The 25,101-nt window shown below is 33.1% G+C and overlaps 1 long non-coding RNA gene across 1 annotated transcript; it reads left to right on the plus strand.

Moving 5' to 3' along the window:
• Nucleotides 1-983: 983 nt before the first annotated feature.
• LOC126649537 (uncharacterized) lies at nt 984-25,101 on the plus strand. Its single transcript, XR_007631067.1, has 3 exons — nt 984-1,021; nt 5,054-5,139; nt 25,027-25,101. It is a non-coding gene; the product is annotated as an uncharacterized LOC126649537 (long non-coding RNA).

Raw genomic sequence — 25,101 nt, forward strand, 5'->3', positions numbered from 1 at the left:
GTGTTGTTTAATTTTGCTATTGGAATTTTTCCAGTTAAAGCAGATAAACCCAAATAAAGGGTGAAACCCAGAAGAGTCAAGATAAGACATAAACTAGAGATTTGTTGTTGTTATTGTTGTTACATGACTAAAAAGAGATATAAACAAATAAGAGTCCCAGACTATTGGCTTGCTTTCTTAGAGATGGGGCAGCAAATTGGATTGTAATATATGAAGAATTAGATTATTTGATGTCAAAGATAGGGACTGACCTGAAGATAAAGGTTTCAAGATTCTAAAATAAGAGCTGAATCTTAGTTCAAGACAAATTAGAAACCCAGTTACAAGTTCTGATTAAACATCATGAATTCTGGACTAGAAATTAATGGCAACGTTAGAAGTAAACTGGAGGTAATAAAACTGTCTAACACATTGCTTGTAGTTTGACAGTGAATTTTAGCATGATTCAGACAGGGGGACCAAAACAAAAACAAAAGGCTATTTCAGTTTCAAGATAAATCAGATACAGAATTGAAAAATTAAAAAAAAACAAACAAGCTAAAAAGCTGAAAACAAGAGCAACCATTTAGCAATAAATCCTGCACTGTTTTATTATGTTGAATAATGCTAGAATCATTTATATTCGCAATTATCATGAAGTAAAGATGAAATCTCAATACGTTGCAAAATAGAGGTTTAGCAGATTATTAAAGATTCAGTCAAACTTTTTTTTTTTTTTTTGAAGATATATTATTATTCTACCAGACTGTCTGACAAATCTTGGTTTCACATTGACTCATGAATGGCAAAAGCAATTTGGAGCTGATTTTCAAGTAATGTTTCAGTGGATATGCCAGTTCAATTCCCCCACACAGTGAGACTTACTACCTGTTCAAAGAATGTGAAGAGAGAAAAAGAGTCAAGGTTTCCATAGTAACCTTTAGTAGTTCAAAGTAAAATTGCATAAAATGAAATCATTATCACTCAGCAACTAAGGAAGACAGCTCAGCTGATGAAGATGCCAAGTTGTAAAGGACTACTGGTGAGTAGCAATTTTTTTCCTACCTTTAGTGTTACTATGTCTTTTATGAAAAAAAATCCAAAAAATATAACAAACCAAAAGTTAAACTCTATGTTTCTATTGTGTTTAACATTTCTGAAAACTGACTTTTAATTCACAAGAAATGTAAGTATATCTTGTGACTAGATAGAATACATGTTGGTATCCATGGTAACCCAGGAGTTCCTAAAGATCACACTGTTCATTTTTCAGGAATATGAGCATATTGTTTGTCTCCCGGTAGACTGCAAAATGTCCTGTTACTATATGGCTTGAAAACAAACTCAAAATGGCTAATAGAGCTTTCATTTCTCTTGTGCTGCAATAAACATAGATATATAGATTTTTATTCACACCAGATAATAGTAGTATAAAATAAATTGAAAGATCTTTTAAGCAATTAATTCCTGAAACCCTTCTAAAAGAACAAACTGACACACTGAACAAAAATGCCTTCTCAGAATCAATAGAAGAAAGAAAATCCTTGAAAACAAACAATCTTTTTGAGACTTTTTCCTTCCATCTCACCAACTGACTAAAACTAGGCAATCAGTTCAACATTGTTGATCCCTTAGGGGTTTTATTCAGTTACTTACTGTGAGTAGCAATGTATCAGAACAGTTATTTATTACATTATTTCTTTATACAGATAATATGATACACGGAAATGTAAAAGAAACATATTTCAAGTATGCGGAGGAGGAGGGGTTTACTGCTTTGGTCTTTTTGGTTTGGGTTGGGTTTTTTCCCCCTGAATATATATTTATTGAGAATGAAAGGAAGAATTTTGTGTATTTTCTTGTATCTCTATATCTTACATTTCAGACTCTTATTATTAAAATATCTGTATTCAATTTACTGTGCTGTCAAAGAGATAGAGTTCTTCAGTCACTTGAAACTAGGAAAAAATGATCATATACCTAGTTCTTATTTGCTAATCCCCTTTGGGCTATTTAGTGAATAACCTGAACCATAATAATACCAAGAAGAAATAAATAATAACCTATACAAAAGTTTAATATTATTAGGCTGATTCTGCTGTAGTCTCTACTGTCATAGAAAATGGTGTCCAACATGTTTCTGAGGAAAATGTGAAGAGTTCCCTGTCTTTATTCCATGGTCTAGGTGTATGCAAAGCCTTTGGAAGCTGGTACATTTTTATAACCTGCAGCTGTGCATGGTTAGGATTTCTAAGAACTCTGACACTAATATAGATAAGAGATTTTCAGTGTATTTTGCTTCTGGTATGAGATTTGAAGTAAATCCCAATCATCATACCTGAAGAAGGACATCCCTGTTTTAGACATCCCTACTTGGATAGAAATAGGTTTTGACTGGTGCCTGGGAAGTATTACTAAGCTGTGTGTTAGGATGTGGCTTCAGACAGATGCAGTCTTGACCTTTACAAACCAAATTGTCTCCAGGTTATAAATCTGATGCTCTGTCCAAGATAACAGAATGGTGCTCCAACCTTCTCCAAGCTCTTGTATGCCATAACATGACTCTGCATTTCAGTAGCACTATATCCACTGTGCATCACCTCAGGCTCAGAGCCTCAGTCATACATTGAGTTGACTTGCTGGGGTGGACACTGAAAGCTTAAAAATAACATCTATGAGATTTTGCCTAAAATTTCTGTAGAATGATTTTGGTAACAGTATATAGATTTAGAATGGAAAGATGAGTGAAAGATGACCTTGAATGATATGCATACATTTTTGGACTATCATTGTCTTCCTATACACTTTAGGTTTTTTAAGTGGGTTAGTTTATATACAGAATATGTACCTATTTATTCTCACATCAGTTGCTTCATTTTTTGTGTGAATGCAACAGAACAGTAAAACAAAAATAAAGAACCAGTAATTCTGAAAAAAAATTAGGCTTTTTATCCTCTCAGTCCTGGATCCCTGGTGGTTTCAAACCATCCATGTTTTCTGTCCATTCCCGGTTATTTGCCCACTATAGTAAATTCTTGAAGGAACAGTAAAACATCCACTTCTGTCAATTTGTGCTACATGAAAAATGTTTTTGTTTCATAACATTCTGAAAGACCTCTCAAAAATTATTCAGCTATATTACATCATATGAGTTTCAGGAAAAAAAAAAAGATCCTTTCAAAAGAATTTTTTTTAAAAAAAAGTAATTTATTGAAATGAAAACCTAAGTTTAGTAAGAAATTCAAGAGTCACTTTGTAACAATTCATAATAGATTTTCTAAAAAAAGAATGTATAAATGCAATTGAAATAATTAGAATCAAATAAGAATTTTGCTTTGTCAGTATTTTATATAAGAACTTTTACAGAAATAATATTAAGGAATATAAAAGTTCAGCCCAGCCCAATTCACCAGCAGAAATGAGTGTACAAAAAGCAACATAAAGTGAAAAGTGAAATTGTATATTGATGTAGATCATTTGAGATTTAAAAGTTTATTTTACAAATAATTTACGTCAAGACCTTATAACAAAGGAAAAGCTGAAGAAAAACTGTAAACCATCCATACAGTACATCAACACTTGTTCCTTTGCTGAACACTGCTGTGTTCAGTGCCTCCTCTTACCTGGATTTAGCTACTGAGTTGCCCTCCTCAGATACAGTTGTACAAATTTTTGACTCAAACATGGTAGTATCCAACCCTTGTTTCTTATCATTCAGCACTGAGACACCTATATTTCTATGCATTTATTATTTTATAGCTTTCCCCTTCACTCTCAAAATTAGCAGCCAGCATGATTCCTTTCCTCCTTTTTCCTCTCGAATATTTCTGTTCCTCTTGCTCTTTTGAGAAGATTTTAAGGCTCTTTCCTTAAACTCTTCAAGGCCTGCTTTTTCCCTAGTGTCTTACATTGTCTTCGTACCACTCAGATAAAAATAATTCACATTTCTTGCAAGAACATAACAAGAGCATAGCTAACACAGCTAACTAACCTTATTCCTTAGTGTAAGTGTTTTACTTACAGGTAATTTGCCTCAACAGAATTTGCTTACATGGAGTTTCTACTTCGACTAATATCCATAGGAGAGGAAACAAATCATTATCTGTATCCTGAAATTATTTCTGCAAAAGATGTCTTATTCAGACTGAAAACAAGATCAAGCTCACCCATTTTTACATGTAAATATCTAAGCTAATGAAATTTGGCTTCCTTTAAATGAAAACAGAGAATAAGGTTCACAAAGGCATAATCCACCTAATTTATATATATAAAATATATATATAAATTTCCTTTATATAGCCACATGTGCTTAGAAGGAGTGTATAGTAATAATTCAGATATAATAATAGTTCAGGTGACTTGATTCCTTTGCCTGCACTTAGAAACCTAGTGTTCTTTGGGATGACCTGGGCTAGCCTGCGTGTACATAACACAGTCTTCTTGAGAGGTTTGAGTCTCTATAAGTCCCCTGTAGTGTCTGCTAGTCCTCTGATAATGATCCTTATGCCTTAGAATATCTAAGAATGTCTCAGATGATTGTAACTAATTTGAAATTTAGGATATATGAATTTTAGTGTCAGTGTGTGAGGCAGGGCCAAATTTTTTGCAAATCCAATCACTAGCACTGAATCTTGCATGTTTATGATAATCTGCCTTGCTTTGAGCTGCTGCTCCAGGAAGGCACAGGTCCTCCATAGGCCCTTTGTAATAGCTTTCAGCAGTTATCTTTCAGTCTTCTTAGATAAAACTAGATGCCTCTTTATAGCTATCTGAAGAGTTTAGGTGTAGAAGCTGCCACTATATCTAAGAGAGAACTAGGATGCAGTTCTGTTACCTAAATGTAGCTAACATTGCTTGAAATTCCCCAGGTTATCCCAGCTTTTGTCCAGCCACCACTTTAGAACAGCACATATCTCTTTTATATCCCACGTACAGCCTCATGTAGATCTCTGCCATTTCAGTACAACACAATTATATAATTATCTAAAATTTCACTCCTGTTCAATGTGTTCAGTGTTGTCAAGAGAGCTACCAGTTAACCAGATGTGGCCACCGATTTCCATGTCTTTCCTAGGGTACTGAGGATATTACTGAATGGAAATCTGCACTGTTTTGACCCAGCTACTGGAAGCTGGAGCATGCAGGAAGAAATAACTTCGGGTATGTACATTTTGGCAACTGAGAAGGCAAATTAGGGTGGTCTGTGTGCAGGTGCCCATAGGTTTCCTTGAAGCTGTTGCCTAATTTTCCACTGAGTGTAATAGGTGCATAAATGCCTCTTTCACAGGAGTACATCTTCATTTAGAAACTTTAATCTGGAGCTGACTTCTTATTTGATCAGATAATGTGCTGATTAAACCATGATCATGAAGTGCTTTTCTGAACAAGAATTATAGCTACCAGTTCTGAAATTAGACTGCCATACTGTGATGAATAAACCAAGTCACAGAAAGAATATCAGAACTACAGTCACACTGGAGAAATAGAATAAAGATTATTTTTATCTTAAATACTCATTTTTATCTATTTGAAATATGAAATCTTAATACTTTTCTAGCAATTAAAAAAATTGCGTATAGGTAACAGTTGGAAAAATTATGTCATTTTTTTAGTGTTTTTATTATATTACAATGATAACTGAGTGGTTTTTGAGAGGGATGCACTGATTTTGATCTAGTCAATAGTGTGATTTTGAGGGTGAAGAGTAGAAGTTTTACTAGCACTTCAGGCTAAATGTACATTTTGAATGTAAACTTTCCTTCTTTCCTCTTTAACACTTCCATGAAATGCTTGCTTCCTTTTCCTTTTTGACATTTTAAGTACAGAGAATAATTTAAATCACATCAATAACCTCTAAGAGAACATGCTGCTCTTGAAATAAGCTGAATTATGCATGTATTGTCTTTTGTTATGTTGATTCAGTAGCTATTTCCATTATCACTCTGTTGGTTCCAGTTGTAACAGAGCATCATACTCTTTATTATACTATGTGTATAGAGACCCTCTTTCATTCTTAACTTTATAAAAGAACCATGAGTGATTGTAGATGTGGGGAAAAAAAAAAGAAAAGAAAGAATATTTGCTTTTCAGAATGCCTTCAGCATTGAATTCATGGTAAGTTATTCTCCAGGTTTCATAAAAAATACAAGAACGAAAAAATATTATTGTACTGTATTTACAGCATGGTGTTGTTTCTCAATAGCTCATATATTCTGTGTATTCAGATGTTGACACTAAGCATACAGATTGATGAATCTGTGTTTTGATTTCACCTCCCACCTATCTGACAAGAATTTGTGTCTGACAGGAATTCACATCAGGCAAGAATTCAAACTGTATGAAACTTCTTTACTCCTTTCATTGATGTATGAGTTCAGTGTCAAGAAAGTAGATATAGGTACAGATAAAGAGGGCTACACACAAAGCAGGAAATTATGAAAATTTGTTCTTTTCTTACACAGTAAGATTCTCTTTATATAATAAAATATGAGCAAAATGGAATGCTGAGGTCATTTCACAACTGTATTCTAAAAATACAGAAAAAAATATTACATGGTAGCTTCTTTTTAAACCCATATTGTCTTATATGCCATGCATGTTAACATGTTGGTTCCGCAATGTCTGAAAGTTGAAGACAGATGAATTCAGATAGATGGGAGGAAAGGAGAAATTAAAAACAATTCCATGTGCCCTTTTTTTCTCTCCAGTCGTATGACTCTGTCTGACCTTGTCTGTAAGGTGTAGACCTTTAATAACAGCAGGAGAAGTCAAGGAAATAATTGTACAGCAAAAACATTAATGATCTAAATAAAATTAAAGCCATTTTCCAATCCCCCTTCAACTCAGTTTAGAATAATAAACTAAGATGTGAAGTCGGTTTCAGCTCTCTTCCTCAAGATAAACAACTAATTTTAATAAAGGACAGTTATAATGAGCATTTAAACTCCACTCTTTTTTTTGTTTTCCTGAATAGTAAAGTGAACACCTTTAGTATTAGTCTCTTATGACTGACATCAAAATTTTATGAAAACTAAAATTAAATAGTAGCCGTTTCCTATTAAACACATTTCTTATAAAGTGTATTTGTGCTTTTGTATTACTTTTCTACATAATTTTTTCATTTCTATCCAACCATATATCATTGAATAGCGTCAAAAATTGATACTTGATCATTGGTGAAAATTTCAGTAGTCATTGAAGTCAACATTGTCAGTTTATAGAGAAAAATTAAAATAAGAAAATTAAAATAAGTCCTACAGATTGCAATAGGAAACAGACTAGTCAATAAACAAATCAGAAACAAGAAGAATTCAGAAGCTTCTCTAATTCTTTGTATCAAACTCAGACAAATTCCAAACTCAGAATTGCTGTCTTTCTTATAATAGAAAACTGCCTCTTCCTTTCTCTTTCTTCCCCCTAAGAAATAAATTTTTTCTTTCTCATTTCTCTTTTTTCCCCCTCTCTCTGTTGAGTAAATCAGCATTATGACATAGTAGCCACAATAAATAGATGTGTCAGTATTCATGTTCTTCCTGGAAAAGATGGTTTAGTCATTATTCAAGATAAATAAAGAAGACGTGTAAAATTAATGCAACTTTCCCTGGAAAAACTACATTTCAAAATTTAATTTTCTATTTTATTTCCCCATGAAAAAAGTGCATGTTAGCCTGCGAATATTTCCAGTGATATTTCTGTGGCCCCATCCTTTTCTTTTTATAACAAAGGTAACTCCTTGGCTTAAATTTCATATACTTTTTGCAATTGTACACATGGTAGCTTATTTTTTTTAGTGTTTTAGTGCCACATTAGTGGATTGTGATGCGGTTCCTTATCATGAGGAGTTGGTATAAATTATCCCTTCCAAGCCCATATAGGAGGAGTGAACTTCTCTACTAAAAGCTTAAAGTGAGACAGAGTCCTTAATAATTTTATCCTTTCATTGTATGATTGTGACAAGAGTAATAGTGGCAGAGTAGAGCCTTTTCATTAGGAAATATAAAGCTATGTCATAACATATCATGATCCATGTTTTCAAAATAACTGTTTTCCAAAAGAGGCAGAGGCGCAGTATCTGAGCTGACTGTTCAAAATTAAGTCTTTCAGCACCTCTGTAAAAAGCAATTTGTGAAAGTAGATTATTCTCAAAACTGAACTCTCCTGCAAAAAGGTACAAGGATCTTCTTAAGTTAAAGAAATACAAATAAAAAGTGCCACTAACCTTTTTTTCACCTTTTTTGTGTGATATATATAGTCCATTAAATCTTGTCTGAAAATCAGCACCACTGAACAAAGTGGTACATTCTCTATTTTACACAGTATTAATTTTTAGAATATCCACATTTCAAAAAAGGACCAAATTCGTTTTTGGGAAAATAAAAATTTGTTTCAGTATATGTAAATTGTAACTAGCAGGTCCCCTCCCATGACAATTTACACACTGTGTTTTGTGTTGTCATCACTTCTTTGTTCAATAGTTGGTTTTGGTTTTCTGTTTTAGTTGAAGCCTTGTACATAAATGCATCTGGGCTTATACACTTACAGAGTGTGCCTGTGCTCTCATGTGTGTAGACCTAAACTGAGCATATGTGTCTGATTGGATGAGGGCTAAAACCTGTGTTACCAGTTTCAGACAACTCCATTACCTTTGATACAGCTTGGCTATAGTGCTTCATACATTACAAACAAAATTTTACATCTATTTGTAGCCATCTTGCTGAAATCCAGTCCCACAACTGCTGACATGTTGTAATTGTTTACATGTTATCGTGCTTATTGATTATGCTGAAATTATATTAAGGAGCAATCTGCAGGCAACCAATTCCAGTCTGTCACTTGAATGCAATTTATTTAGTACTTTCCTTAATGCTTTGTCGGTCATTTAATCTCTATTTCCAAGGGAATTATTCTTGAGTTTCTTAGCTTCTAAATGATTAAAGTAAACACATGCAAGAGTGAAAAGGCAAAAAAAAGAACCATAGGAATCTTTCTTACTACTTATTCTTTGGGGAAAGGTACATTCAGTGCAATGAATAAAACTATCTTTCATGTGGAAATACTGCTTTATAAGCAATGTAGGATACTTTATTTATGAAGATGGGTAAACTAATGCTCAATTAAGATGAAATATAATGAAGTGCAGGCCTTTTTTAAAGCCCTAGAATTTTATAAAGGCATCTGGGATTTGAAATATGATGAAATATAAAACACAACACAAAATGAGAAGAAACTTTCATTACCAGGAAAACCTAAAAAACCCCAACTGAATGCTTAAAATTAGTTTTTAGGTTGAGATACTAAAAGAGTATCCAACCCCACTCCCCAAATGAAAAAGCGACATTGATCAGTAGTACTGTTACAGCTAAGATATAGTTTCTAGAAAATTGATCTGAACAAAGTAGGAGGAAGAAAAAAAAAAACCCGGGAAAAAAAAAAAACCCCAAACCTGTGACATGGAGCTACAGCAGCCTCGCCTCCATTGGGCTGCTGAATTCAGCAACTCCTAGCAATCCTGGTGGACATTTATATCCTATTTTCTGATAATTTATCATGTCTTTATTTTCCTCAAATGCATGATGACTAAGAAAATTTATTTTTGGACTTGAAATGGAAATATGCAAGTGTGCCTCTGGTAGTTTTGCGTATTCCTGTAAAAACAGCCGCTTCTCATAAAAAGGCCTACTTTTGTTGCAGGTATTTTTGTTATTAAGCTCCAAATACTCTTCCTTGTATTTTGTAACACCGATTTTTACTTCATGTTTATTAGTCTGTTCTTCAAGGTAAATTCACACTTTCGGGTAAGTTGTCCAATTCTCTTTGTACAGTAGATTTTCTTCAGCTTTGTGTCACATACAAATTACCTTCACATACTCTTTTTTCCTCAAATAAATAAAAAAAAAGAAATTATTAAACAGAATCAGTGCTGAGATTGATTCTGTAAACTGTCTGAAGCATGCTCTCTATCTCATAAACTACTTGCAAGACATAATTCTTATTCCAGTTCTCACCTTCTCCCAAATAGCTAATGCGATAGCCCATGTTTTACTATACAAAGTGATTTAACACATCCACATCAGCAATTTTTCTGTGTTCCCATTTTCTGCAAAATTTCTTATCAAGAAAGCCATCAAGCATGCCATCATATACTTGCAGTAAATCCAAGTGCATTGTTAAAGTTCCCCTTTTGTAGTGTAGACCTTATGAAAGACATGGACATACACTGATTTTGAATTGAAGAATTGAATATTGAAGTCTGGAGTGCAAGAAAATTAATTTGATTTTAGAATAAGCTGTTGATAAATTAGGGAAGTAGTCTAATTAATTACATCTGTATATGTTAAACACAATCCATACTGAAAAAGCAACACAATCTAACATATATGTTTTAATTATAGTACTAGATAAAATGTTGATGAAATCTAAGAAAATAATTTACTTATTTATGAATTTTTTTTTATATAATTGTCTCTTATACAAGTCATGGTAACTGAATACAAACAGGAACATGTAAAACTGACCGTTAGTATAGTAAAGTATAGGGACATGGAGACACTGAGGATGAAATGTTCACTTTGCTAAATTAATTATACTTCACAATGAGCAATCTTTCTCCCATCCAAGAAAATACTTCACACATCAAAAGCAAGTCAGAAGCAATCCATTGTCCTGAGAGTAACATAATGCATTAATGCATTCTGCTGGGAAATGTCCCAGGGTATGAGTAACTATGAATACCGAAGTAAAGGATTTTAATAATATAAAATGTTATACAGGCTCATGCTTACAGCCATGCTGGGTGGCTGATATAGAATCTGTTTTTATTTATCAAATACAGACACTTAATTATGCCCTTTGCTAAGCTGTGTATCCCAACAGCTGATTAAGAAGAGAAATCATAACAATCATAACAATTTGAAGAAATATTTTTTATTATCTATGAAGGGATAACAGCTTTGACAAATTAAATTAAAAACCCCACAAAACAAAAAATAATCAAGTGAAGCATTTTGAACACTTCCAACATGGGTTAACTGCCATAAAACCAGAATAAAACTATTTAAGCCATGTATAAACATAGTGTAAAGGAACACAGTCTTGAATGCAATGAAATATTTGTGGTTTACTACTAGTTTTGAATTTAATCTAATTCTTTTTCCAACTTACTAAGTGTTATTGAAATACCACATAACAAATATTCTGTAATACCTCAACATATTATAGCATGGATGTGTCTGATGTTTGACTTTGATAGCCCTGACTATTTCACTATGGGCTTTGGTTATATTGATCTAAATGGATCAATGTTATAAAAATAACAGAATATCTTTGCAAGTTCACCTTTAGGTCTAGCACACTGTCAACACTCTTTCTAAGTCTCAGAAACAGGTTCGATTAACAGATTGTGATGAAAGGATGAAAGGCAAAAGTATTCAGAAAAAAATATAAATTTTCTTTACGTTCTCTTTCATATGTCCCAAGAATATCTCAGACACTCTACAACACCTCAATTCATTTAGACTTTAAGTATGGATAGCAGAAATGGGTTCTGAGATCTGCTTTTGTGCTAGTCATCCTAGGCTATCCTTAGAGTCAACAGGAGAAGTAAAGATTCTGTATGGTAGCTGATAAAACTTTAAACTCTGATCATTAGTTTAACATTAATTTCCTTGGGAGATTACAAATCTATTGCCTATAAAAAGAGATTATGTCAGTTGTGGCTAACAATGAAGCTAATGCTGAATATTTGAATGTCTGGAGTCAAGGAAGAGGAATTGTGCCTGCCCCAAGACTCTATATTAATTCTGAAAGTAGAACTTGCTAGATGCTTCAAGGCTTGTTACACTGAAGAGGACTACATTAGTCTTCTCGTACTAATGCTAAAAGTACAATGATGAAAGAAGAGTGTATGTATTTTCACACCTGAAGTAAGATCTTTTCCTATTAGTTCCTTTAAAGTTCATATAGCTTATATCGGCTTAGTTTTCTGTCTTAAAGGTCAATAGCATAGAAAACCATTCTATATTGCTAGAGGGAAACAATAAATAATCTCAGAAGTTCATAGGACAAACAACTCAAGAATATTCTTGAATTCAGTTAAAATTTTACAGTGTATGACAATTCAGTGAACCACAGTAAACTGCTAGAACTAATTAATTTGAAGATTTTTTTCAGGCTGTTAAAACTTGCACCAGAAATATGTATTTGATTGTCATACTATGTCTATGTTAATATTTTACCTTCATAGTGTCAGATTTCTCCATACCCATCATATATGTTACATGCTACATGCTAAATGTTGGCAGTTTGAATCTGATTATAACTGCAACATATTTTATTAGTCCTTATCTATATATTAAAAAAGGAAAATTAATTTAAATTTATTTTATTAATTATGAAGGACTTATTTTACCATTAAAAGTTTCTAATAGTCTGTTCTGTTACTTACAATGCCTTAGTGCTAAATCTGGTCTGTAGAACCAAAGAATCCAAAGCTCTGAAGATATTACAATCACATTCCTACTTTTTTTCCTGCAGGGGTAAAAAAAAGAGGTAGAGTGGAGGGCAGAAAGCAGGCAGTGTATGGGTAGGTCATCCTAAGACTCATAAGCAAAGGAGAAGATGATATTGATTCTTAGCAAGACCAGCACAACCAACACAGAAAGACACAGTGAAATTTGCATTGGAGGAACTATAAATTCCACCAAACTATTATCAAATATGGTCAGTGTAACCTTATTTCCACGAATACTGGGTGTATTTATTCTGTACAATGGGACAACAAATTAATAATGTTTTATTCATGATGGAGAATCACTAAAATTTACAGCTGTCTCCTGTACAAAACATCGTACTGTAACATTTTAGGCACAGAAACAGTCAACTTGAGTTCATACAATTTGTTCATATAAATACTGCTTTTGGACAGATCTACTTATGAATCTAAGTGTTCACCGAAAACTTCATCAGCTCTTCTAGCTCTAGGCTTATGCATATATATGTAAGAAAAATTTACTATGTACAAACACTTAAATCGCACAATAATTGAAGATTCAATATAAATGAATACTTTGATAGTGTTGTTTTGAGGAACAGATCAGGAAAAACTTTTTCACTCGGCAGAATGTTCATCACTGTAAAAGGTTGTCCAGAGGGGATGCATTAAAACACATGTCTGCAGATTTTTACGTGCTTCAGATCTAGTTGAGCTGGCTCGGTCTTGATGACAATCCTTTTTGAGAAAGATAATGGCCAAGACATCTCTGGGATCTTCTTCAAGTTAACATTACTGTGTTTCTGACTTGTATAGATGATAATCTCTGAGGACAGCATATCCCTTTTACTTGAAGTCATTAGATTTTAAGTGTTATTATTTCACTATTTAAAAAGAATTATCAAAAATCAAAGAACGTTTTAATATATTCTTATTTTTCAGTTATAAATATTATTCTTTTTTTTTTTTTTTTTTACTTAGCACTAGGTAAAATGGAAGAAATATTTGGGAGGTTAGGTTTTTTTGTCAGTCTATTCTAACCTCACAAGTATTTTTAAAGCTTAATCTTAAAATGGCACAGTTTGTTCAAAACGTAAAGAATGGACACAACATTGAAATTTAATGTTTACAAATGGAAGCAACCTGATCATCTCTTTTACCCCAAACTTTATCCTATGATTACCACATATTGAAGACTGCTTTGTTCATGACTTTTTAAGTGACAAAAATATCCTCTTTTGGACAATCACTTCTTAACCTACATTCAGATACAGATGTATAAATATATGTTTGTATGTGTAATTAATTCTCAAGGTTGGGAAGAAAGAAGTCATAACAGCATCTCCTTTCAGAGGACTTCATCCCTTGATAATGTTTCTACATATTTATCTGAAGTAGTCTAAATCTAATGGCTCTTCATTATGTCAGTTGACTCAGGCTCTGTTAGAGTCTAGTACAGGGGAAAAGTTGAGTGAAGTGTGACTTCACTCAAAAATGTTACATGTTAGTCTGTACAGGCTATTCAGTAAGATTTTATTTTATTTTCAAAGTTTTTATTTTAACCTAAAAATATTTTATAACAAACATGGAAAAAGATGAATGAATGAGTGCATTGAAAATGCAGAATCTTGGATGCATAACTGAGGGTCATGCAGTTCCTTCAACTATTATTTCATCTGTGATGAACCATCTAGTTTTCTTATCTTCAATAAAAAAAAAAAATCAATGTAGTCAGCTACCCATCTAAATTCTTAATATACCAAATCCAACTGCAGATTAAGTCTCCCTATTTGATATTCATGAACTGTATTTCAAAAAAGAAGAAACCAGTGTTTTAGTAATCTACAAGATAGCTAATTGAAATGCAGGGAATGAAAACATACTAATATGAAAATGTAACTAGAGTACCATGCTTATTTAGATTTAGAGATAAAGATAAACAAAATATATCTTATACATTTCTCATTTAAATTATTATCGAATTCAAATACAAACCTTTCCAGAGAATGGGAAACAAACAAAAACTGCCAAGACAGAATAAGTCCTTCGGTGAAATCTTATTGCCATGTAAAAGATGACGTGAAATTTCAGACAACTTACAGCAAAGGAAGGGCATTAAGCTTCTGAGATTTTCAGAGGGAACATGAAGTCCTGACATTATCTTTTTCATGGAATATTTCATATGTAGTTCAGTCACACAACATGAAAGAATATCTAATGTGGATCAGAAATGCCATAGGATTCCCGCGTTGAGGCCATCTGTGAGTAACAGCGTAGGAGGGACCATGATTTTGACCTTGTTGTACACCTGGGAGAAGGATAGAATGCCACAGGCAGTAGGGAAAAATGAAGAGGTTATGTTTAAGGGCATGAAGATATTATTCCTTCTTGATGTAGGTCCAACCTCAGTTAAAAGAAGAGAACTGAATGAGAATTAAAAGGTTTCCTTGAAAGGAGAGGTTATGGTCACAGTGCTCTGTCTTGCAAACTGAGAGTAACTTTTAATAACTGCACACTGGCTGAGTAAAATGGCAGCAAATAAGCTTTTATACAAAGTCGGAAAAGAAAGCACCTAGGAAGACCCTGAAAGTAAAGACTGTGGAGAATGAATATATTTCTGTTTGGGCCTGCTTGCATCTCTAGTTTTACATGGTCTTCAAACTTCACAAAGTCTGTTGTAACCTTTATTCCGAATATCCTGCTAAGCCTACAAGTACTGCAGTCTTAAACAAGAAGGTAAAGGTCGTATGTTAAATATATAGAGTCTACTTTGGTAGCTATTACTCTTTAAAGCTAGTATTAGTATTGGAATTTGGAGTACCTCCTTGCTCTGATATACACAGTAATAGTAAACAAAGATGGAGACAAATTGTTTTGTTGCTTTGTCTTTTTAACCAATAACTCAATAGATGTCTACTAGATATACAAAGTTTTCTTCTGCTACAGAAAGTTAAGCTGAAAAAAATCTCTCTACACAGTAACAATGATTTCTTTCTTCAAACATCAAACAAATATTGGTTTTAGGCCACCTTATGTTCATAAGACTTCTTTTATTGCCCTTAAGAGCAACTCTTAAAATTATGATGTTAATGAGTGTTTAATCTTTGTTATCTTTGTCCAAATTATTCATAATGCTTCTATTTTTCTAGTAGATATAATAATATTTGTAATGGTCGATGAAGGAACTTCCATGTAAATGTTTTAGACATTTATTTTGTTGGTACAATTGCATATGTATTCCAAAACCCGCAGGTCTCTTTTCTGCTGCAAAGGCATATTAAACTCATGTTTATTTTGCTACCTACTATTACACAAAGACCTTTCAGAACTGTGGGGTTTTTTACAAGTTTTTAATTCTTCCAAATGAATATTGAAGTTTTATATTGTTCTTTTTTTTCCCAAATGGAAGCCCATTCTTTAATTTATATATATATGTATATGTATATTTAGTTGTGCTTTAAACTCTTTAGATTGTTTTCATGTTTTACCTTACATTCAGAAGACCTTACAGCTTCTTATCTACTTGACATTTTGACAATTAGCAATTGTCTCTTTCTATTTCTCTCCCAAAGGTTTTTTAGTTTACACTCTTTTTACCCTCAAATATTAATTGAATTAAATTTGAGAGCTAGATATAAAGTATGTCAAGCTATTTAAGTACAAATATATTGTAATTACAGGGAACCATATTTTTGTTCTAAGAATAGAGGAAATTAAAAAAAAATTGTTTTATATAGTTTCTAACAATCCTTTTCTCTGTAGGCAATAAACAGCTACATGTCAATAAACAAGAAAGAAAATTACAAAGTTCTTCTTTTTCAAGGAAAAGGTGTAAAAGTCTCCATTAAATACATTTGCTGCTCATATTGGCAGGAGTGCTCATAGTTGATTATTTTTTCTTATTTAATCAAAGAATATCAGTTATTATTTTCTCCTTTGAATTCTATTTTTTTTAATACAAAGGAGAAGTGATTATTTATTTATACTGAATGTGAATTCTTAAATAATTCAATATTATAGGTACTATTAAAAGTGAAATTAAAAGCATAGAAGCATAAGAACAAGCCTACATATAGTAACACTAAGACTAAGTAACAATCTGTATGAAGCTACAAACAACGTTTTCTTGCATTATGCTTGTTTTTTAGTTAGAATGCATGTGATGGAAGGAATGTTACAGAAAGGAATAAAACAATTATGTTCACTGATAAGGTAGAAACCAGGGAAAATCCTCTGAGAAATTACCACATGACGAAATACTTCAGACTTAGAAATTATGCTGAATATTTCAAGAGAGTGTTCACATTATTGTTATCCATGGGACAATTACTTTGTTCCCTGGCTGGTGGTTGAACCATATGGTCATTTCAGTTTGTAATCAAGTAAATATATCTTTTATACTAGAAATTCATCAAGCAGATCCGATTTGAGACTTTAACCTATTTATTTTGAATAGGAGAACTATTCTTTTCCATTTCTTTTCATTATACAGAAGTTAGAACACATTATAAAACCCCATGAAGGACAAAAATGACCTATAGACTCACCTAGTATTTCTTAATATCAGCTCCTGATAATAACACATCTCTCTTAAAAGCTATTGTATATGAAAAACCTTATTAAACTGAAAAGACTGAATTCATTCCTCGAAATTATTTATTTAATCTAATACCATATTAATTCCAATCATTAAGGCAATTTTTAAAAGGGAGAGAGATTATTAGAAAGGTAAAATTCTAATTTCATTAAACAAACATTAAATTAATTTTAAGCCCCAAAGACAGTCTTTTCTTTCTCTCCTCTATTGTTTCTTTCCTTATTTTTGAATCAAGCACATGCTATGAGAGGACATTATAATAACTCATACTTTAATAAGAAAATCTCATTTTAAACTATCTTGTGTCTAAATTTACTAGGCAATGAACCTACTTACTTGTAACAGACTAAATTCAAAGCTCATTGTTTTTAATGGAAAAATTAACTCTGTGACAGAACCTAGACTGAATTCCATTTATTTTGACCTTTCAGTTATATATGTTGATGAAACAACAGAGTGCATCTATGAAAATTAGGTTCAGAAATACTAATTTTAACTAATTCAAGGAAAATGAAATAATTAGAGGTGATTTTAAAGTTTTAACTCATATATTAATATAATCTACCAACATGCCCTTATCTCCTTTCAAACATGACTACTTTTGTAATACACCTGTGAAAGATGTACATAGTAAAGGATATTTTCTTTTTAAGAAGAGTATCTTTCTAGTAATTGAAATATAATGCATGGTTATTAGTTAGGATATGACATATTGGCCAAATTTTGACTTTTTCAAAATAACTATACTTAAATTAAAAAAATAACTTAATTCTCTTTTATGGAGTGAAGATAAATATATATATTACCCTTCTGTAGTTGGACCTTCTTTTCCTTCATGCCAGATCATTCCTTGGACACAAATTACTGCTGCTAAACAGTTACAATGTGAGTTTTTCTTTCAATTACTAAGAATATAGACAGAGCTTTCTTGAGCACATATAAAATTGTTTCTTAGATAGAACATTTCTGAATTAATTAAGCACAACATTAAAAAAACTTTTACACACTTATGAAAGCTAAATAAAAATCACAGTGATATTTAAAAAAAATGCTGGCCAGTTTAAATATCCAATCTTCTCTGTACCTTTTCTTTAAACTTCTTCTTTGTCTGGTTTAATCTCAGGTTTTCCTTCAACATTGAGCTTGCACAAAGACTCTCAGGTTACCACTGCACTTAGCAGTCCAATCTTTAGTGAGTGAGGACTTAGACAGGCTTCAAAATAGATAAAAAGGACTAGACAGAAGAAAAGATAGATCACAGTGAAGAATTTATTAGAAACATAAATTCATACCCCTAAAATAATTTTCTAAAAAGAAATGATGTCTCTTAAACTCTTTGGTTAATGAAGAGAAACACATTTCCAGAGTATGATTAGTCTAATGTTTTTAGGTATCTCTTTCATATTAACATAAATCACTTTTCAAATTGAAAATTTCTCTTTATTAGTTATGAAGGAAATATTTGCTCAACCTCACTTCTAAATCATCAGTCTGAGACTCGAACAGAGGAGACTGTCTAGTGAGTACCCTAACAGATGATAATTCAATGGTAACCTTCTTTTTCTTTATCTGTTTCACCCTAGATCTGAAAAAATTCATGTGATGTGATCGTTGTGATTGATACATTGATGAAAATTTCAGCACATAGGTACTTACTGAAGTTTCTCATCAGTTCCAACAGACTCCATTATTAACTAGTGCATGCAGAGTAGAAGCTCAGTTCACTCAGCTAATCCTCTCAACCTGTAAGCTCAGTTAACTTTTAATTTATACATTAATTCAGACCCTCTTAAAATTGGAGAAGAACTCAAGAGATGTACCTAATTCAAAGCATGCATTGGTACAGAACCACAAAACCATAGGTGTCTCCCCTTTCATCTGTTTGTTAGGAGACAGACTCCTAGATTTTCTTCACAAGATTAAATGAGTAGGATTAAAAATAACGGATCAATAATCCAGTTAGGGGGAAAAATCATCATTTATATTTTCATTCTGACTTAACCTCTTTAACATAGTTCCTTCTCAATGTGCAGCAGGATAGCTTAGAAGCTTTTCAAGAGACACTAAAATAAAAGGTAGAGATATGTCACTGTAAGCAGTTGAGGATTGTGGGGGATATTTTTTGGGTGTTTGTTTTGGCTTTATTTTTTTATGTTTTGCTTATTTATTCAATTAAATGAGAATTAGGAATGACCTACAACTTAGCCTGGGTGCTTGTTAGTTTTCCACACCTCACTTCCTCTTCCTCACATGAATAACTTCTGTACATGTGCAATTTCTGCCAAGTTTTACAAGGGTCTCTTAAGCAGATGAGACAAAGTAAGGTAGCTGCTGAATACTGAAGGAAGTATAAAACTGAAATTTATTCAAAGCTAATTTTTAGTTCTACTGTTCATAGAATAACAAGTTTTAAGATTAAAATTAAAATGCTTTGTTATTGTCTATTTATTCATTTTTTAATTAAAATTATAGGAAAGAGCTTAAAATTCTGTGGTCTTAACTTTGACAAAAGAGTTAATTAGAAGAAAACATTATTTCTCTATAATTCTTAATAATCAACAATGTATTTATCAATGTATAAGAAATAGGAAAGACTTTCTCTCTTTTGTTTGTTTGTTCTATTAGAAGTAGCTTTTATAAAATTTGTCTTTGTCTTTTTTCTTTCCTGCTCTTTTCTACTCCGATGTTTTTAACAAGTCCAAACAGAGTTGGACATACAAGTCTTACACAGTCCTACAACTGCTTGTAATTTTATGACTTGTAGAAAAGAAAAATACAAATTAGCCTCTCATGAATAAAAAATTCTGCAGATGCAAAGAATTGCCCTTTATAATTTGGTAGGTGCTAAGAGTGCAGAAGAGATTAGAGCTGGCCGGTCATTACAAGCAAAACCCTGAACAATAGCACATACTGTTGCTACTTTTCCTCTTTACAGGAAACATATACCTGGGAGACAAGCTTAAATAGCTCAGTACTCAACGAACAATTTAATTGTTGCTTTAAGTCAGCTATTTCAAAGACTATATCATTTGACTAATCTCAGATAAAGAAATACAACGTTGTAAGACTCACTAATGTCATATACTGAACCAGTTAGAACATTACTGAAACTTTAGTTTAAGTAGATTGGTATATTCCTTAAGGATTCTTTGCAGATTTGAGTGGGGAGGGATTGCTCTTCTTTCAGGGAACTATAGAAACTTCACTGAGCTGTTTTTCCCCCAGAAACAGATACTTTATGAGCTAGGAAAGACTAAAGAATCAATTCCATTGTAGGTAATGACATTTTGAAGCTTACAGTTCATGTGAATACATCCAAAATCTATAACAGAATCTGAATGTAGAGGATTTTCTCATTGAAATAAATAATGAGACCGAAGTATTGTAATGCTCTCATAAGCAAATACTGTAGTCAGTACGATCAAAAGTTCCAGGATCAGGTTAAAATATATCAATTTTTATTCTAAGCATATTGTTGTCCCCCTAATATAACACTCACTCGCAGTTCATCATCTAGGTGTTGTTGATCTGTACATGTCTTGCTTGAATGCACATTTTTATCTGCATCATCTTTCAAAATACAGTAGAATAAAGAATTAAATTTTTGTACATGTCGATATATAGTAACTTTGTTTTAATCGTACTAGCTATTTCCCCAAAACAAATCACTTCTTTCAAGCATCAGGTGAATGGAAATATGCAGAACAACTTTAAAGTAAATCTAATGTCATACATTATTTATACCATTGAGTGAAAATTATTTTACAGAGATGTTGAGATGGAACCTCTTGTGTTTTAGTTTGTGGGCATTACTCCTTGTCCTGACACCACTGAAAAGAGTGACACTTGCCTTTGAGGTATTTATATGTACTTGTGAGATCCCTTCTCAGTCTTCTTTTCTCTAGACTAAAAGAACCATCTTCCTCAGTATCTCCTGATAAGAGAGATGCTCTTGACCCATAGTCACCTTTTTTGCCCTCTGCTGAATGCTTTCCAGGAGCTCCTTGTCTTTGAACACAGTACTCCAGATGTGGCCTCTCTAGGACTGTGTAGAGCAGTAGGATCACCTCCCTCGACCTGCTGGTAACGTGTTTCCTGATGTACCCCAGGATACCACTGACCCTCCTAGCCTCAAGGGCTCACTGTTGGCTCATATTCAACTTGTCATCCACCAAAACTCCCAGAATAAACATAAGAAAAGCCATCTTATAATTCAGCTAGGTAATTAGCTTTATTTCCCAAGCTACCATGTTGATGTTAAATTCAAGACAGTGAAGCTATTGAAGTGAATAGGTCCAAGTTCTGTCACTTTTTATCTCAATTTATATAAGCAGACCTCATGTCATAGATAAATATTTTGTTTTTCACTGGTCTCTGCATTTCCACTAGCTAAAACACATAAAACATCTAAACTGTCTCACCTGTTCAGCAATGGAGTTCCAACAGGCCATTGGAAGCAGGAAAGTCAACCTCAATTTGTTTGATAAAATCAGTGTACAACAAAAAATGCTCAGAATACTAACCTCTATATATCTAGCATTTTACTGTCTGATTGATTTTGATTTTTGTACTAAGGATTTTATTAGATACACATGGACCTTTGATTTGCTGTGCATAGACCCCCTCTTCATTCATCATGTAAAAAATTCTTTTTTCTCTGACTTGTTCCTTCATGTAATTAAAAAGCTAAAGCAAACTCATTACTAGGCTTTAGGTATATATCTTTCATTTTAAAAAGAACAGAGTAAATTGTGAGGGCCTCTTGTATGTTTTAATTTTCTATTTTTTCTTCATGAACAGTGCTTTGTCTTTTAAAATTTTTATTGTAAACCACATATAAAATATTACAATTATCTCTGTACAGAAAAAGCTTAATAATATATATTTAATTTAATGTACTGTGATACATATTTAAAATAATTAATAAATTTGACAAATAATTATTTTTTTAATTGTAATATTGTCCTATATTGACACATGTAAAATTTCATACTGTCTTAGAAAGCCTCAGAACTGATGGATAAAAGTGACTTATAGTAATCAAATTTAGTTTGAATTGCAGGCTGATGAATAATTAATTCAAGACATATAGATACATTAAAATCTTCCTTTAAAGTTGGCTAATTAAAACTGCTTTCATGTAGTTAATTATTAGAACTGCTGATCTTTAGGTAAGAATTCAAATAGCATGTTTGATCAATTCATGAGTTGACGAATGTTGAAGGTGGATAGGGAGGGGGACCTCCAGGCTAGAGGCTTTTCCTTTTACCTCTAGCTCCGGAGAGGGAAGGTGCTCCCCTCCCTCCCTCCAACCACGTGGCATCCCATGGCCCCCACAGGCACCACAGGACACGGCAGCAGCAGGCAGGGAGAGCAGGCAGAGAGAGAGTTATTGTTCTGGGTAACTGCTTAAATACTTCTTGGGAGGATTACAATGTAACCAGTGGTCCAGGAGGTCTCACAACCAACCAATGACAACAAGGGGTTAACAACCAATAGATGACCTTTCAGTTATCTCTTAGACATTCCAAAGGTACAGGTAAGACTAAAGGGATCTTGAGAAGAAGAAATGTTAACACAAAGAGTTACCAAGCCATTTCGGAAGCATGTTCACTTTAAACAACATTAAAACCTTCTACATCCTTTTATATATTGCAAAGCTACACCAACAATCAGTCAGCATTGCAGTGTCCTTCTAGAGTTGTCCAAACCTGATAAAGTTTGTTTTCAACAATAAATATATCTGAACATGTTTAATCTTTGAGAAAGAAATGTCAATGAGGTGTGTAGCAGGAAACACCATTTTCTCTTCTATAGAATTTTGTTCTAATTAAGTATGAAAAATGTTAGCCCCTGCTTTAAACCTTTCTGGAGTACCATGAAGCCTAGATCATGATATAAACATATCCAATCTGATCTTATGGTAGATATCAAAGAATCAGGTTCAAATAACCTCAATTCCTTTACCTTCTAAATAGTGTTAGGACGTTTACTAATGTTGCATCTGTCACTAAGAACTTAAAAACTGTCACTAGTTTCTTCCACCACAGTAACAAGTGTCTTAAGATTTGATAGTATGACTTCTGCTGGCAAAAGAAATCCTGGCAAAGACAGGAATCTGTTCATATATAAATGAACTAGCATATCTAAGAAACCTACTGGATGTCAGAAACATGATCCTATAAGTATGAGTTCATTGACTGTTTTTCAAGACAATGGAGAAACTTTCAAATGGGCCAATGTATATTAAAAATAAATGGATGCAACATGACACCAATTTCTATTTCCATAGCATACACAGTCTCAAGGATTCAGCACATATATAGACTAAATCAACATTGATTCACTTATTATTCATTCTCGAACCTTGTATAACTGTTTCCTGCTCTTGCAAGGATTGTCCTAGGAAGAGTTTCAGCTCATAAAGAAGTACCTAATATGGATATCTACATGTCACCTTGATGTTTACTACATATTTAATTTCCTATTGAAGCTCCTGGAGACTCATATGAGTTGTCTAAGTATAAGAGCAGCAACAGGAGACATTTTGGAAGAGTAGCTTGACAACAAGGAGAGATACCTTAGGACACCTCAAAGTGCAACAGAACCTGTGGAATTTAAATAATTAGTATGATATAAAGAAGACACTTGAGATTTTTCCTACAATTAACAGTTGTGGCATACCTGGTATCACTCTTCATCATTAAATCTTTGGATGTTCGAGGAACTCCCTGGCTAGTCATCTGTATAGATGTCAGACCAAACTGACACAAAGTGATTGATTGAATGCCTAACTACCCTCACAACAAAATATTTGACTCAGTTAATTTCTTATAATCCCAATGATACTCCACCAGGCACCTTCTGATGAGCCTTTTGCAACTGATAGACATCTGTATGCTTAAATGGGTCGAGTAACATGGAAAATCTGACCATCCCAAATATTATCCCACATAGTTTCTGCCACAGAATTGACCAAACTGTGTACTGTTAAACATAAAAATAGATGAAGATTCAGAAATGGTCAAAGAGAACAGACATTTACAAATAGTTATGGTGGTTCCGAGAGGTTATGTGGTCCTTTTAAGATAATAACAATAGATCATGCAACTGCTTGGTCCCTACACTCTATATTTCCTTTTCATATTTCATTCTTTTGACCAAAAAGGTTCCTTAGCTGCACACTCCCAGTTAGTTTTTTTTCAAGTAGGAGAGAAACCTCCTACTCCTCACCTCTCCCACAAGAGGATTTCACCAGAAAACAAAAATTAGAGCCTGCATCACCTTTGTCCAGCCCCAGTTCTTTAAGAAAAGGAACATAAGCTCTATGTCTATATAATGGTGTGTGTCTCTGCACCTTTATATCTGTGTATGTGTTTATATAGATTTATACAATGCATGTTGTCAAGTATAAGTGTATATGGCAGGAAGGATTGGAAATAGATGACTTCTGAGGTCCCTCCCAACCCAGACCATTTTACGATTCTATATAAAAACAAGACATTTTTTCCAGTAACCAACCAAATTATTCCAGGCTCTACTATTTTTGTATGTGGTAATATGTGTAATAGTTGATATGTTAGTCAACACAGGCAGCACAGGCTTATTTCCAGATGCAATATTACTTGAGCAATTTATAATCTTCAGTCTTCTGCTTTTAACACATTCCTCCCAACAGTTGACTTGTTTTCAGTAAGGCTACAGGAGTCTCACAGGGTATTTATTCCATAATTTTTAGGAAAAGGTATACAAAGGAAAAGTTTGAACGCAGTTTGAGCACTACATATTTCTTACCTCTCTACTTCCCAGCTCAGTTTTTAGCCAGTCCAACTGCTTCTCTAATATAAACATGTCACTGAGGTTACTATGCAAAATAAGGGGAATTTAAGTAAATCTGCTCCACCTTAGATTTCAGATTCAGGGACTTGCCACTGTTTTTCTTTTTTTTCGTTTATCATAATAGACAAAGCCAAGCTGTCTGTTTCCTGCCGGACTTTGGGAGTGCGTCAAACTACATATATTTTTGGCACAGAAGTCA

Source organism: Myiozetetes cayanensis, unplaced genomic scaffold (assembly GCF_022539395.1).
Source record: "Myiozetetes cayanensis isolate MyiCay16 unplaced genomic scaffold, myiCay2020 scf5-8, whole genome shotgun sequence".
In the NCBI taxonomy this organism is placed as follows: domain Eukaryota; kingdom Metazoa; phylum Chordata; class Aves; order Passeriformes; family Tyrannidae; genus Myiozetetes; species Myiozetetes cayanensis.